The sequence below is a fragment of the Procambarus clarkii genome, chromosome 21 (assembly GCF_040958095.1).
Source record: "Procambarus clarkii isolate CNS0578487 chromosome 21, FALCON_Pclarkii_2.0, whole genome shotgun sequence".
Taxonomy (NCBI): Eukaryota; Metazoa; Arthropoda; class Malacostraca; order Decapoda; family Cambaridae; genus Procambarus; species Procambarus clarkii.
Window position 1 is genome coordinate 6214848 of NC_091170.1, and position 16444 is coordinate 6231291.

Genomic DNA, 16444 nt, shown 5'->3' on the forward strand with positions numbered 1-16444 from the left:
ATTTATTTGTGAAATGGTTATAGAAAGGGCTGCAACTGGTTTACGTTTCAGCATCACACCCTAAACAGAAAAGGAGAAATAAATACAGAACGTATTATGCAACGAATTTTCAAAATTTTCAAAAAGTTTCAGGGAACACATGTGTCAACTAAAATCATTTCTATAACACTCAGATATCACATTAGCATGTAATAAAGGATTTGAATTTGGGGTTTTAGCCAAAAAGAGTTTAGTGCAATAATATAATTATTCAAAGTTACCCTTTCAAAAATATGCAATATATGATGTTTATAAATTTTTATAAAATCAACAAATGGACTTTGGACTAAAATGTCTCGACACGTTTGTAGAAGCACAAACTCTACATATAAGGTGTAATTTCCATGTAAATTGAATAATAAATGAAAGGTGAGAAACACCTTGAAGTTGTAAATTACTTACCTGAGTAAAATAAGATCAAAGTTCGGCCACCTGTAGCCCAGTTTGACATCGACCTATTTCGTTCATAATTGGCACCCTTGCAGATAGGCATCCATTGAGCAAGGTGTGCAAGTTCCATGCACATCCCCTGATAACAAACGAAAAAAAAAAAAAAAATTGTAAAAAAAAAAAAAAAAAAAAAAAAAAAATTATATATATATATATTCTGCACATACATATTACAGTTATTACCAACTATCAAATTATAACACTAAAACATACTAACCTATTGACATTGGTCCGAATTGTGGGTCCTCAAGGTGGCACTGCATTTGGCTCTAGTAGGCACCTGCATGATTGCTGGATCACCTTCCTCAGGTGCCTGTCTCAGCTTGTTGGAGGGAGGGAGGTCTAGGAAGGTGCGTGAGGAGGGTCTAGGAGGGTTGTGGAAGGTGTGTGAGGAAGGCTGAGGAGGTGTGTGAGGAAGGTTGAGGTGGTGTGTGAGGATGGTTGAGGAGGTGTGGTGCGCCACCATCTCTCACTGGATATTACTCTTCGCGCTAAAGCGCCTTTCTTTTACTGATAAAGACGGCGACCGAGTGCCAGATTTGCTGCTCTTATCTTCTGGTACTATCTCTTTATAAGAGTTTCTGCAGTAGACGCAACAATGCACTATTCCAAGAACGATAATGGAGCGCGCGTCAGAACAGTCCACACTCTATCGGACACACGAGGTGACTGAGGGCTGGGAAATCCCTATAGCACAACAAAGGATGAGAAGGTTGCCAATGAGTGTATATTTACTCCTTATCGATATTTACGACGTTATTACGAAAAATTTGACGTTTAGAACATACGACGCAATACTCTTGGCGCGCTACAGCCGCGGGGCACCGGATTCTGCACAATTACGCATGCAAATGTACCATAAATACTTAAATTTATATCATAACCTATCATAACGTCACCTATCGCTGGGTTCACGTCTAGCTCCAAGACCGGCCCACACCCCATACCCAAGACTTTCCAATCTATTTTACCCAATAAATTTCTTAGGTTATTGAAATTAGATTTTCGAAAATCAGGTACTTTAACCGAATTTTCTCCTACAGATCTATTCCATTTTAATTTGTGTTTCCCTATTAGTTAACACTAAATCTAAAATAATTTTTTCCTGCGTTGGCTCCTTAATGTGTTGCGTAAGAAAGCAATCGTCAATTAATTCTAGAGAATCTTCTGCTTCATTATTCCCTGTTTTGTTTAACCAGTTTATTCCACTAAAATTAAAGTCACCCATGACATAAATACTGTTAGATCTAGATGCTCTAGATATTTCATCCCAAAGATGCTTTGCTTCCATTCTGTCTAAATTTGGTGGCCTATATATAACTCCTATTATAATGTTATTTACTTTTTCGTTTAATTCTATCCAAATAGTTTCAGTATGTGGCTCAGTTTTGATTCCCTCTTTGAGACAACATTTCAAATTGTCTCTAACGTATATGGTTACTCCCGCTCCTCGTCTAATATATCTATCTGTGTGAAACAGTTTAAATCCATTTGTTTGATATTCAGCTAATAGTTCTCTATTTTCTACATTCATCCACGTTTCGGTAAGCGCGATAATAGCTATTTATTCTGTGCAGACAAGAGCATTTAATTCGCTTATTTTATTTCTTAGACTTCTACTGTTAGTGTAATATACCCTATGTGAATTGTTATTTTGAGGCCCTTGAATTTCCCTAATCATTTTGCCAATTCCTTTCTCCCCCAAACACATACTTTTATTATCTCCTTCCTCCAAATCAATTCCCATACCTCTATCAGCTAACAGCTCACTATAACATTACCCTAGCAATGAGCTCACTCGTCAACTGCTATAATGCTAACAACATAAGCCTGGCCATGAGTACATTCATCCAATGCAATAATTCTTTCAACATATGCCTAGCCATGAACACACTCATCCAATGCTATACTACTAAAAACATAAGCCTGCCATGAGCAAACTCATCCACTGTTACAATATTAACAACATAAACATAGCAATGATCTCACTCATCCACTGCTGTAATTCTAACATCATATGCCTGGCCATGAGCACACTCATCCAGTACTGTAATACTAACAACATATTCCTGGCAATGAGCACACTCATCCATTGCTATAATACTAACAATATAAGCCTGGCCATGAGCACATTCATCCACTGATTTAGTACTAACAACATAAGCCGGAGCATGAGCAAACTCATCCACTTGCTATAATACTTTCAACATAAGCCTAACCATAAGCACACTCATCCATTGAGTGTGCTTAGGGTATATTACACTTAGGGTATATTACACAATCACTAGAACTCTAAGAAATAAAATAAACGATTTGAATGCTCTTGTCTGCACAGAAAAAATAGATATTATTGCACTTACCGAAACGTGGATGAATGTAGAAAATAGAGAGCTATTAGCTGAATATCAAATAAATGGAATTAAACTATTTCACACAGATAGATATATTAGACGAGGAGGGGGAGTAGCCATATATGTTAGGGACAATTTGAAATGTAGTCTCAAAGAGGGAATCAAAACTGAGCCACATACTGAAACTATTTGGATAGAATTAAACGAAAAAGTAAATAACATTATAATAGGAGTTATATATAGGCCACCAAATTTAGACAGAATGGAAGCAAAGCATCTATGGGATGAAATATCTAGAGCATCTAGATCTAACAGTATTCATGTCATGGGTGACTTTAATTTTAGTGGAATAAACTGGTTGAACAAAACAGGGAATAGTGAAGCAGAAGATTTTCTAGAATTAATTGACGATTGCTTTCTTACGCAACACAATAAGGAGCCAATGCGGGGAAATAATATTTTAGATTTAGTGTTAACTAACAGGGAAACACAAATTAAGGACATGGAAATAGGGAGTGAGCTAGGGAACAGTGATCATAAAGAAATCAGATTTAGCATAGAATGGAATAGATCTGTAGGAGAAAATTCTGTCAAAGTGCCTGATTTTCGTAAAGCTGATTTCAATAGCCTAAGAAATTTTTTGAGTCAAATAGATTGGAAAGTCTTGGGTATGGGTTGTGGGCCGGTATTGGAGCTAGACGTCAACCCAGAGATAGGTGACGTAAAAGGGGTTTTCGATGTGGATTCAAAATATAACGTATTTAAAAATATTTTAACCAAAGCCCAGGAATGTAGTATATCATATAAATTGAATAGATCGAATACTAATGATCCAAAGTGGATAACAAAGGATCTGAAGAACCTTATAGTTAAAAAGAGAGCGTGGTACAAAAGGATTAAGAAAGGGGAAGTCTGTTTAGAACAGGAATTCGTACAACTGGTTAGAAGTGTTAAAAAAGAGATAAGGAAAGCAAAAAGAAACTATTAAGTTCGCATAGCTGAGCAAGCAAAAACAAATCCTAAAGGGTTTTTCCAGTTATACCGGACAAAGATTAGGGAGAGGGTAAGTCCATTAAAAACTGAGACAGGTCAAATATCAGATAGTGATGAAGAGATGAGTAGTATTTTTAATAAATATTTTGTGTCTATATTTACTAAAGAGGAACTTAACAATATGCCTTCAGCCGAACAAGTTTAGGTGGGTGGGGACGAGGACAGGTTGACGAGTTTAGCAGTTACCAGAGAGGATGTTCGTAAACAAATAATAAAACTCAAACCAAACAAATTCCCAGGGCCGGATGAAGTGTTTGCCAGGGTGCTTAAAGAATGCAAAGAGGAGTTTTGCAACCCACTGTCAACCATATTTAATAAATCAATAGAGTCAGGCAGAGTTATGGAAAGTTGCGAATGTGATACCAGTTTTTAAGAAAGGAGATAGATCACTGGGGTTGTTGCTGTTGCGAACTCGCTAGAAGAAGTGGTTAGAGGTGTTTGTTTGGGTTTAAACTGTTAGTAGATAGAGGTATGGGAATTGATTTGGAGGAAGGAGGTAATAAAAGTATGTGTTTGTGGGAGAAAGGAATTGGCAAAACGATCAGGGAAAGAGAAGGTCCGCAAAATAACAATTCACTTAGGGTATATTACACTAACAGTAGAAGTCTAAGAAATAAAATTAACGAATTAAATGCTCTTGTCTGCACAGAAAAAATAGATATTATTGCACTTACCGAAACGTGGATGAATGTAGAAAATAGAGAACTATTAGCTGAATATCAAATATATGGATTTAAACTATTTCACACAGATAGATATATTAGACGAGGAGGTGGAGTAGCCATATATGTTAGGGACAATTTGAAATGTAGTCTCAAAGAGGGAATCAAAACAGAGCCACACACAGAAACTATTTGGATAGAATTAAACGAAAAAGCTAATAATATTATAATAGGAGTAATATATAGGCCACCAAATTTAGACAGAATGGAAGCAAAGCATCTATGGGATGAAATATCTAGAGCATCTAGATCTAACAGTATTCATGTCATGGGTGACTTTAATTTTAGCGGAATAAACTGGTTGAACAAAACAGGGAATAGTGAAGCAGAAGATTTTCTAGAATTAATTGACGATTGCTTTCTTACGCAACACATTAAGGAACCAACACGGGAAAATAATATTTTAGATTTAGTGTTTACTAACAGGGAAACGCAAATTAATGACATCGAAATAGGGAGTGAGCTAGGGAGCAGTGATCACAAAGAAATCAGATTTAGCATAGAATGGAATAGACCAGTAGGAGAAAATTCTGTTAAAGTGCCAGATTTTCGAAAAGCTGATTTTAATAGCCTAAGAAATTTTTTGGGTCAAATTGATTGGAAAGGCTTGGGTATGGGGTGTGGGCCGGTCTTGGAGCGAGACATGAACCCAGCGATAGGTGACTTAAATGGGGATTTCGATGTGGATTCAATATATAACTTATTTAAGAATATTCTAAACAAAGCACAGGAACGTAGTATACCATACAAATTGAATAGATCGTATACTAATGACCCAAAGTGGATAACAAAGAATTTGAAGAACCTTATAGGTAAAAAGAGAGCTTGGTACAAAAGGATTAAAAATGGGGAGGTCACTTTAGAACAGGAATTCGTACAACTGGTTAGAAATGTTAAAAAAGAGATAAGGAAAGCAAAAAGAAACTATGAAGTTCGCATAGCAGGGCAAGCAAAGACAAATCCTAAAGGGTTTTTTCAGTTATATCGTACTAAGACTAGGGAAAGGATAGGTCCATTAAAAACTGAGACAGGTCAAATAACAGATAGTGATGAAGAGATGAGTAGTATTTTTAATAAATATTTTGTATCTGTATTTACTAAAGAGGAACTTAACAATATGCCTTCAGCCGAACAAGTCTATGTGGGTGGGGATGAGGACAGGTTGACGAGTTTAGCAGTTACCAGGGAGGATGTTCTTAAACAAATAGTAAAACTCAAACCAAACAAATCCCCAGGGCCGGATGAAGTGTTTGCTAGGGTGCTTAAAGAATGCAAAGAGGAGCTTTGTGACCCACTGTCAACCATATTTAATAAATCAATAGAGTCAGGCAGAGTGCCAGAGTTTTGGAAAGTTGCTAATGTGATACCAGTTTTTAAGAAAGGAGATAGATCACTTGCGTCTAACTATCGACCAATTAGCCTAACGTCTATTGTGGGAAAGTTACTCGAATCTATAATATCAAATAAAATTCGTCTTCATCTTGAAAAACATAAATTAATAATTGAGTCGCAACATGGTTTTATAAATGGCCGTTCATGTTTAACAAATTTGTTATCTTTTTATTCTAGCATTGTTGAGGCAGTTGATAGTGGTAAGGATTGCGATGTTGTATACCTTGACTTTAGCAAAGCTTTTGATACAGTGCCACATGAAAGACTGATTAAAAAAATAGAGTCTCATGGTATTGGGGGCGCTATATTAAGCTGGATTAGGGCATGGCTATACCAAAGGAAACAGAGAGTTAGTATAAATGGAATCAAGTCAGAGTGGGAAAATGTTGTAAGTGGAGTGCCTCAAGGCTCTGTCCTGGGACCTCTGTTGTTTATAATATATATAAATGATTTAGATTCAGGTTTGAGTAGCAACATTTGCAAATTTGCCGATGATACGAAAATCGGTAGGGAAATTAATTCGGAGGAGGACTCACTATCACTTCAAGTTGATCTAGATAGGGTTTTGAAATGGTCAAAGGATTGGCAGATGCAGTTTAATGCTGATAAATGTAAAGTTCTGAGGTTAGGTAATGATGATAGAGTTACAAGATACGAGCTAGATGGTGTTGTGATTGCGAAGTCGGATTGCGAAAGGGATCTGGGAGTTATGATTAGTAAGAATTTAAAACAAAAGGATCAATGCATAAATGTTCGTAATAAGGCAAATCGGACACTTGGATTTATTAATCGCAGCGTTAGTAACAAGACACCTGGTGTGGTTCTCAAGCTATATCTTGCTCTAGTTAGGCCCCATTTAGATTATGCAGTTCAGTTTTGGTCGCCATATTATAGAATGGATATAAATTCACTTGAACGTGTCCAGCGTAGGATGACTAAGTTAATTCCCCAAATTAGAAATCTTTCATATGAAGAAAGATTAACAAAGCTTAAGTTGCATTCACTGGAAAGGCGAAGAGTTAGGGGTGACATGATAGAGGTTTACAAGTGGATGAATGGACATAACCGGGAGGATATTAATAGGGTATTAAAAGTATCAAGACAGGACAGAACACGGAACAATGGATATAAATTGGATAAGTTTGGATTTAGGAAAGACTTGGGTAAATACTGGTTCAGTAACAGGGTTGTTGATTTGTGGAACCAATTGCCGCGTAACATTGTGGAGGTGGGGTCCCTCGATTGTTTCAAGCACGGGTTGGACAAGTATATGAGTGGGATTGGGTGGTTATAGAATAGGAGCTGCCTCGTATGGGCCAATAGGCCTTCTGCAGTTACCTTTGTTCTTATGTTCTTATGTTAAGAACATAAGAACAAAAGAACAAAGGTAACTGCAGAAGGCCTATTGGCCCATACGAGGCAGCTCCTATTCTATAACCACCCAATCCCACTCATATACTTGTCCAACCCGTGCTTGAAACAATCGAGGGACCCCACCTCCACAATGTTACGCGGCAATTGGTTCCACAAATCAACAACCCTGTTACTGAACCAGTATTTACCCAAGTCTTTCCTAAATCTAAACTTATCCAATTTATATCCATTGTTTCGTGTTCTGTCCTGTGTTGATACTTTTAATACCCTATTAATATCCCCCCGGTTATGTCCATTCATCCACTTGTAAACCTCTATCATGTCACCCCTAACTCTTCGCCTTTCCAGTGAATGCAACTTAAGCTTTGTTAATCTTTCTTCATATGAAAGATTTCTAATTTGGGGAATTAACTTAGTCATCCTACGCTGGACACGTTCAAGTGAATTTATATCCATTCTATAATATGGCGACCAAAACTGAACTGCATAATCTAAATGGGGCCTAACTAGAGCAAGATATAGCTTGAGAACCACACCAGGTGTCTTGTTACTAACGCTGCGATTAATAAATCCAAGTGTCCGGTTTGCCTTATTACGAACATTTATGCATTGATCCTTTTGTTTTAAATTCTTACTAATCATAACTCCCAGATCCCTTTCGCAATCCGACTTCGCAATCACAACACCATCTAGCTCGTATCTTGTAACTCTATCATCATTACCTAACCTCAGAACTTTACATTTATCAGCATTAAACTGCATCTGCCAATCCTTTGACCATTTCAAAACCCTATCTAGATCAACTTGAAGTGATAGTGAGTCCTCCTCCGAATTAATTTCCCTACCGATTTTCGTATCATCGGCAAATTTGCAAATGTTGCTACTCAAACCTGAATCTAAATCATTTATATATATTATAAACAACAGAGGTCCCAGGACAGAGCCTTGAGGCACTCCACTTACAACATTTTCCCACTCTGACTTGATTCCATTTATACTAACTCTCTGTTTCCTTTGGTATAGCCATGCCCTAATCCAGCTTAATATAGCACCCCCAATACCATGAGACTCTATTTTTTTAATCAGTCTTTCATGTGGCACTGTATCAAAAGCTTTGCTAAAGTCAAGGTATACAACATCGCAATCCTTACCACTATCAACTCCTTACCACTATATGTTCTTAATTGCGTCTAACTATCGACCAATTAGCCTAACGTCTATTGTGGGAAAGTTACTAGAATCTATAATTGCAAATAAAATTCGTCTCCATCTTGAAAAACATAAATTATAATTGAGTCGCAACATGGTTTTATAAATGGCCGTTCATAATAAACAAATTTGTTATCTTTTTATTCTAGCATAGTTGAGGCAGTTGATAGTGGTAAGGACTGTGATGTTTTGAACCTTGACTTTAGCAAAGCTTTTGATACAGTGCCACATGAAAGACTGATTAAAAAGATAGAGGCTCATGGTATTGGGGGTGCTATATTAATCTGGATTAGGGCATGGCTATACCAAAGGAAACAGAGTTAAATGGAGTCAAGTCAGAGTGGGAAAATGTTGTAAGTGGAGTGCCTCAAGGCTCTGTCCTGGTACCTCTGTTGTTTATAATATATATAAATGATTTAGATTCAGGTTTGAGTAGCCACATTTGCAAATTTGCCGATGATAAAAAATCGGCAGGGAAATTAACACAGAAGAAGACTCACTATCACTTCAAGTTGATCTAAATAGGGTTTTGAAATGGTCAAAACCTATTTGAAAGGGGTGACATGATAGAGGTTTACAAGTGGGTGAATGGACATAACAAAGGGGATATTAATAGGGTATTAAAAGTATCAACACAAGACAGAACACGAAACAATGGGTATAAATTGGATAAGTTTAGATTTAGGAAAGACTTGGGTAAATACTGGTTCAGTAACAGGGTTGTTGATTTGTGGAACCAATTACCGCGTGACGTGCTGGAGGTGGGGTCCCTCGACTGTTTCAAGCGCAGGTTGGACAAGTATATGAGTGGGATTGGGTGGTTATAAATAGGAGCTGCCTCGTATGGGCCAATAGGCCTTCTGCAGTTGCCTTTGTTCTTATGTTCTTAAAAGATTGGCAGATGCAGTTTAATGCTGATAAATGTAAAGTTTTAAAGATAAATGTAAAAATCATAAAGGGTTTTTTCAGTTATATCGAACTAAGACTGGGGAAAGGATAGGTCCATTAAAATCTGAGACAGGTCAAATAACGGATAATGACAAGGAGATGAATAGTATTTTTAACAAATATTTTATATCTGTATTTACTAAAGAAGAACTTAACAATATGCCTTCAGCCGAACAAGTCTATGTGGGTGGGGATGAGGACAGGTTGACTAGTTTAGCAGTTACCAGGGAGGATGTAATTAAACAATTAGTAAAACTCAAACCAAACAAATCCCCAGGGCCGGATGAAGTGTTTGCCAGGGTGCTTAAAGAATGCAAAGAGGAGCTTTTAGAGCCACTGTCTACCATGTTGACCAGACCACACACTAGAAGTTGAAGGGACGACGACGTTTCGGTCCGTCCTGGACCATTCTCAAGTCGATTGTGATGAGGAGGTAGAGCCCTACCTCCTCATCACAATCGACTTGAGAATGGTCCAGGACGGAACCGAAACGTCGTCGTCCCTTCAACTTCTAGTGTGTGGTCTGGTCAACATACTTCAGCCACGTTATTGTGACTCATCACTTGCACTGTCTACCATATTTAATAATTCAATAGAGTCAGACAGAGTGCCAGAGTCATGGAAGGTAGCTAATGTGGTACCAATTTTTAAGAAAGGAGATAGAGCACTTGCGTCAAACTATCGACCAATTTGCCTGACGTCTATTGTGGGAAAGTTACTTGAATCGATAATTGCAAATAAAATTCGTCTTCATCTTGAAAAACACAAATTAATAAATGAGTCGCAACATGGTTTTACAAATGACCGTTCATGTTTAACAAAATTGCTATCTTTTTATTCCAGAATAGTTGAGGCAGGTGATAGTGGTAAGGATTGTGATGTCGTGTACCTTGACTTTAGCAAAGCTTTTGATACGGTGCCACATGAAAGACTGATTAAAAAAAATAGAGGCTCATGGTATTGGAGGTGCTATATTAAGTTGGATTAGGGCATGGCTATACCAAAGGAAACAGAGAGTTAGTATAAATGGGGTTAAGTCAGGGTGGGAAAATGTTGTAAGTGGAGTGCCTCAGGGCTCTGTCCTGGGACCTCTGTTGTTTATAATATATATCAGTGATTTGGATTCAGGTTTGAGTAGCAACATTTGCAAATTTGCCGATGATAGAAAAATCGGCAGGGACAAATAACATGGAAGAAGACTCACTATCACTTCAAGTTGATCTAAATAGGGTTTTGAAATGGTCAAAGGATTGGTAGATGCAGTTTAATGCTGAAAAATGTAAAGTTTTGAGGCTAGGTAATGATGATAGAGTTACAAGATACGAGCTAGATGGTGTTGTGATTGCGAAGTCGGATTGCGAAAGGGATCTGGGAGTTATGATTAGTAAGAATTTAAAACAAAAGGATCAATGCATAAATGTTCGTAATAAGGCAAATCGGACACTTGGATTTATTAATCGCAGCGTTAGTAACAAGACACCTGGTGTGGTTCTCAAGCTATATCTTGCTCTAGTTAGGCCCCATTTAGATTATGCAGTTCAGTTTTGGTCGCCATATTATAGAATGGATATAAATTCACTTGAACGTGTCCAGCGTAGGATGACTAAGTTAATTCCCCAAATTAGAAATCTTTCATATGAAGAAAGATTAACAAAGCTTAAGTTGCATTCACTGGAAAGGCGAAGAGTTAGGGGTGACATGATAGAGGTTTACAAGTGGATGAATGGACATAACCGGGGGGATATTAATAGGGTATTAAAAGTATCAAGACAGGACAGAACACGGAACAATGGATATAAATTGGATAAGTTTGGATTTAGGAAAGACTTGGGTAAATACTGGTTCAGTAACAGGGTTGTTGATTTGTGGGACCAATTGCCGCGTAACATTGTGGAGGTGGGGTCCCTCGATTGTTTCAAGCACGGGTTGGACAAGTATATGAGTGGGATTGGGTGGTTATAGAATAGGAGCTGCCTCGTATGGGCCAATAGGCCTTCTGCAGTTACCTTTGTTCTTATGTTCTTATGTTCTTAATTGCGTCTAACTATCGACCAATTAGCCTAACGTCTATTGTGGGAAAGTTACTAGAATCTATAATTGCAAATAAAATTCGTCTCCATCTTGAAAAACATAAATTATAATTGAGTCGCAACATGGTTTTATAAATGGCCGTTCATAATAAACAAATTTGTTATCTTTTTATTCTAGCATAGTTGAGGCAGTTGATAGTGGTAAGGACTGTGATGTTTTGAACCTTGACTTTAGCAAAGCTTTTGATACAGTGCCACATGAAAGACTGATTAAAAAGATAGAGGCTCATGGTATTGGGGGTGCTATATTAATCTGGATTAGGGCATGGCTATACCAAAGGAAACAGAGTTAAATGGAGTCAAGTCAGAGTGGGAAAATGTTGTAAGTGGAGTGCCTCAAGGCTCTGTCCTGGTACCTCTGTTGTTTATAATATATATAAATGATTTAGATTCAGGTTTGAGTAGCCACATTTGCAAATTTGCCGATGATAAAAAATCGGCAGGGAAATTAACACAGAAGAAGACTCACTATCACTTCAAGTTGATCTAAATAGGGTTTTGAAATGGTCAAAACCTATTTGAAAGGGGTGACATGATAGAGGTTTACAAGTGGGTGAATGGACATAACAAAGGGGATATTAATAGGGTATTAAAAGTATCAACACAAGACAGAACACGAAACAATGGGTATAAATTGGATAAGTTTAGATTTAGGAAAGACTTGGGTAAATACTGGTTCAGTAACAGGGTTGTTGATTTGTGGAACCAATTACCGCGTGACGTGCTGGAGGTGGGGTCCCTCGACTGTTTCAAGCGCAGGTTGGACAAGTATATGAGTGGGATTGGGTGGTTATAAATAGGAGCTGCCTCGTATGGGCCAATAGGCCTTCTGCAGTTGCCTTTGTTCTTATGTTCTTAAAAGATTGGCAGATGCAGTTTAATGCTGATAAATGTAAAGTTTTAAAGATAAATGTAAAAATCCTAAAGGGTTTTTTCAGTTATATCGAACTAAGACTGGGGAAAGGATAGGTCCATTAAAATCTGAGACAGGTCAAATAACGGATAATGACAAGGAGATGAATAGTATTTTTAACAAATATTTTATATCTGTATTTACTAAAGAAGAACTTAACAATATGCCTTCAGCCGAACAAGTCTATGTGGGTGGGGATGAGGACAGGTTGACTAGTTTAGCAGTTACCAGGGAGGATGTAATTAAACAATTAGTAAAACTCAAACCAAACAAATCCCCAGGGCCGGATGAAGTGTTTGCCAGGGTGCTTAAAGAATGCAAAGAGGAGCTTTTAGAGCCACTGTCTACCATGTTGACCAGACCACACACTAGAAGTTGAAGGGACGACGACGTTTCGGTCCGTCCTGGACCATTCTCAAGTCGATTGTGATGAGGAGGTAGAGCCCTACCTCCTCATCACAATCGACTTGAGAATGGTCCAGGACGGAACCGAAACGTCGTCGTCCCTTCAACTTCTAGTGTGTGGTCTGGTCAACATACTTCAGCCACGTTATTGTGACTCATCACTTGCACTGTCTACCATATTTAATAATTCAATAGAGTCAGACAGAGTGCCAGAGTCATGGAAGGTAGCTAATGTGGTACCAATTTTTAAGAAAGGAGATAGAGCACTTGCGTCAAACTATCGACCAATTTGCCTGACGTCTATTGTGGGAAAGTTACTTGAATCGATAATTGCAAATAAAATTCGTCTTCATCTTGAAAAACACAAATTAATAAATGAGTCGCAACATGGTTTTACAAATGACCGTTCATGTTTAACAAAATTGCTATCTTTTTATTCCAGAATAGTTGAGGCAGGTGATAGTGGTAAGGATTGTGATGTCGTGTACCTTGACTTTAGCAAAGCTTTTGATACGGTGCCACATGAAAGACTGATTAAAAAAAATAGAGGCTCATGGTATTGGAGGTGCTATATTAAGTTGGATTAGGGCATGGCTATACCAAAGGAAACAGAGAGTTAGTATAAATGGGGTTAAGTCAGGGTGGGAAAATGTTGTAAGTGGAGTGCCTCAGGGCTCTGTCCTGGGACCTCTGTTGTTTATAATATATATCAGTGATTTGGATTCAGGTTTGAGTAGCAACATTTGCAAATTTGCCGATGATAGAAAAATCGGCAGGGAAAAATAACATGGAAGAAGACTCACTATCACTTCAAGTTGATCTAAATAGGGTTTTGAAATGGTCAAAGGATTGGTAGATGCAGTTTAATGCTGAAAAATGTAAAGTTTTGAGGCTAGGTAATGATGATAGAGTTACAAGATACGAGCTAGATGGTGTTGAGATTGCGAAGTCGAATTGCGAAAGGGATCTGGGAGTTATGATATGTAAGAATTTAAAACAAAAGGATCAATGCATGAATGTTCGTAATAAGGCAAATAGGACATGGGGATTTATTAATCGAAGCGTTAGTAACAAGACACCTGGTGTGACAACACGGCAAATTCATTTGCCGTGTTGGAGGACGAGTGCTAGTGCGCCTGCAGCGAGGAAATCAGCGAGGAACGGCGGAGTGCAGGACCCTCAGGCTGCTCAGAAAGTTAGGGCGGTACCGAAGCGAATTTTGGTTGTGGGAGATTCCCAGGTGAGGTATTTAGACAGAACGTTTTGTGCCAGAGATAGAGGGAACAGATTAAGGGTTTGCTATCCGGGAGCTGGAATTGGTGATATTGTTGAAAACATGAATGATATTATGATGGGAAATGGAAACAAACCCATTATTTGTATTAGTGCAGGGGGTAATGGTGTTGGGCGAGTTAAGAGTGAGGAACTAATACAGAGATTTAGGACAGCCATTGAATTAGCTAGGAGCAAGGGAGGAATCCCGATCATATGTGGCATTCTTCCAAGAAAGGGAGTGGGAAATGAATGGATGCCGAGGGCACTTGGTGTCAATTGCCGGCTGGAAAGATATTGCAAATCAAATGCAATATCTTTCATAGACAACTGGGAATGCTTCTATGGAAGAAATGAAATGTATGCTCGTGATGGGGTGCATCTATCGAGGGCTGGGGTTGTTGCTGTTGCGAACTCGTTGGAACCAGTGGATAGAGGTGTTTGTTTGGGTTTAAACTGTTAGTAGATAGTGGTATGGGAATTGATTTGGAGGAAGGAGGTAATAAAAGTATGTGTTCGTGGGAGAAAAGAATTGACAAAATGATCAGGGAAAGAAAAGGGCCTCAAAATAACAATTCACTTAGGATATATTACACTAACAGTAGAAGTCTAAGAAATAAAATTAATGAATTAAATGCTCTTGTCTGCACAGAAAAAATAGATATTATTGCACTTACCGAAACGTGGATGAACGTAGAAAATAGAGAACTATTGGCTGAATATCAGATAAATGGATTTAAACTATTTCACACAGATAGATATATTAGACGAGGAGGGGGAGTAGCCATATATGTTAGGGACAATTTGAAATGTAGTCTCAAAGAGGGAATCAAAACTGAGCCACACACAGAAACTATTTGGATAGAATTAAACGAAGAATCAAATAATATTTTAATAGGAGTTATATATAGGCCACCAAATTTAGACAGAATGGAAGCAAAGCATCTATGGAATGTAATATCTAGAGCATCTAGATCTAACAGTATTTATGTCATGGGTGACTTTAATTTTAGTGGAATAAACTGGGTGAACAAAACAGGGAATAGTGAAGCAGAAGATTTTCTAGAATTAATTGACGATTGCTTTCTTACGCAACACATTAAGGAACCAACGCGGGAAAATAATATTTTAGATTTGGTGTTAACTAACAGGGAAACACAAATTAATGACATCGAAATAGGGAGTGAGCTAGGGAACAGTGATCACAAAGTAATCAGATTTAGCATAGAATGGAATAGACCTGTAGGAGAAAATTCTGTTAAAGTGCCAGATTTTCGAAAAGCTGATTTTAATAGCCTAAGAAATTTTTTGGGTCAAATAGATTGGAAACTCTTGGGTATGGGGTGTGGGCCGGTCTTACAGCGAGACATGAACCCAGCGATAGGTGACGTAAAAGGGGATTTCGATGTGGATTTAATATATAACTTATTTAAGAATATTCTAAACAAAGCACAGGAACGTAGTATACCATACAAATTGAATAGGTCGAATACTAATGACCCAAAGTGGATAACAAATAATTTAAAGAACCTTATAGGTAAAAAGAGAGCTTGGTACAAAAGGATTAAGAATGGGGAAGTCAGGTTAGAACAGGAATTCATGCAACTGGTTAGAAATGTTAAAAAAAGAGATTAGGAAAGCAAAAAGAAACTATGAAGTTCGCATAGCAGAGCAAGCAAAGTCAAATCCTAAAGGTTTTTTTCAGTTATATCGAACTAAGACTAGGGAAAGGATAGGTCCATTAAAATCTGAGACAGGTCAAATAACGGATAATGACAAGGAGATGAGTAGTATTTTTAACAAATATTTTATATCTGTATTTACTAAAGAAGAACTTAACAATATACCTTCAGCCGAACAAGTCTATGTAGGTGGGGATGAGAACAGGTTGACTAGTTTAGCAGTTACCAGGGAGGATGTAATTAAAAAATTAGAAAAACTAAAACCAAACAAATCCCCAGGGCCGGATGAAGTGTTTGCCAGGGTGCTTAAAGAATGCAAAGAGGAGCTTTCAGAGCCACTGTCTACCATATTTAATAAATCAATAGAGTCAGGCAGAGTCCCAGTGTCATGGAAGGTAGCTAATGTGGTACTAATTTTTAAGAAAGGAGATAGATCACTTGCGTCAAACTATCGGCCAATTAGCCTAACGTCTATTGTGGGAAAGTTACTTGAATCAATAATTGCAAATACAATTCGTCTCCATCTTGAAAAACATAAATTAAT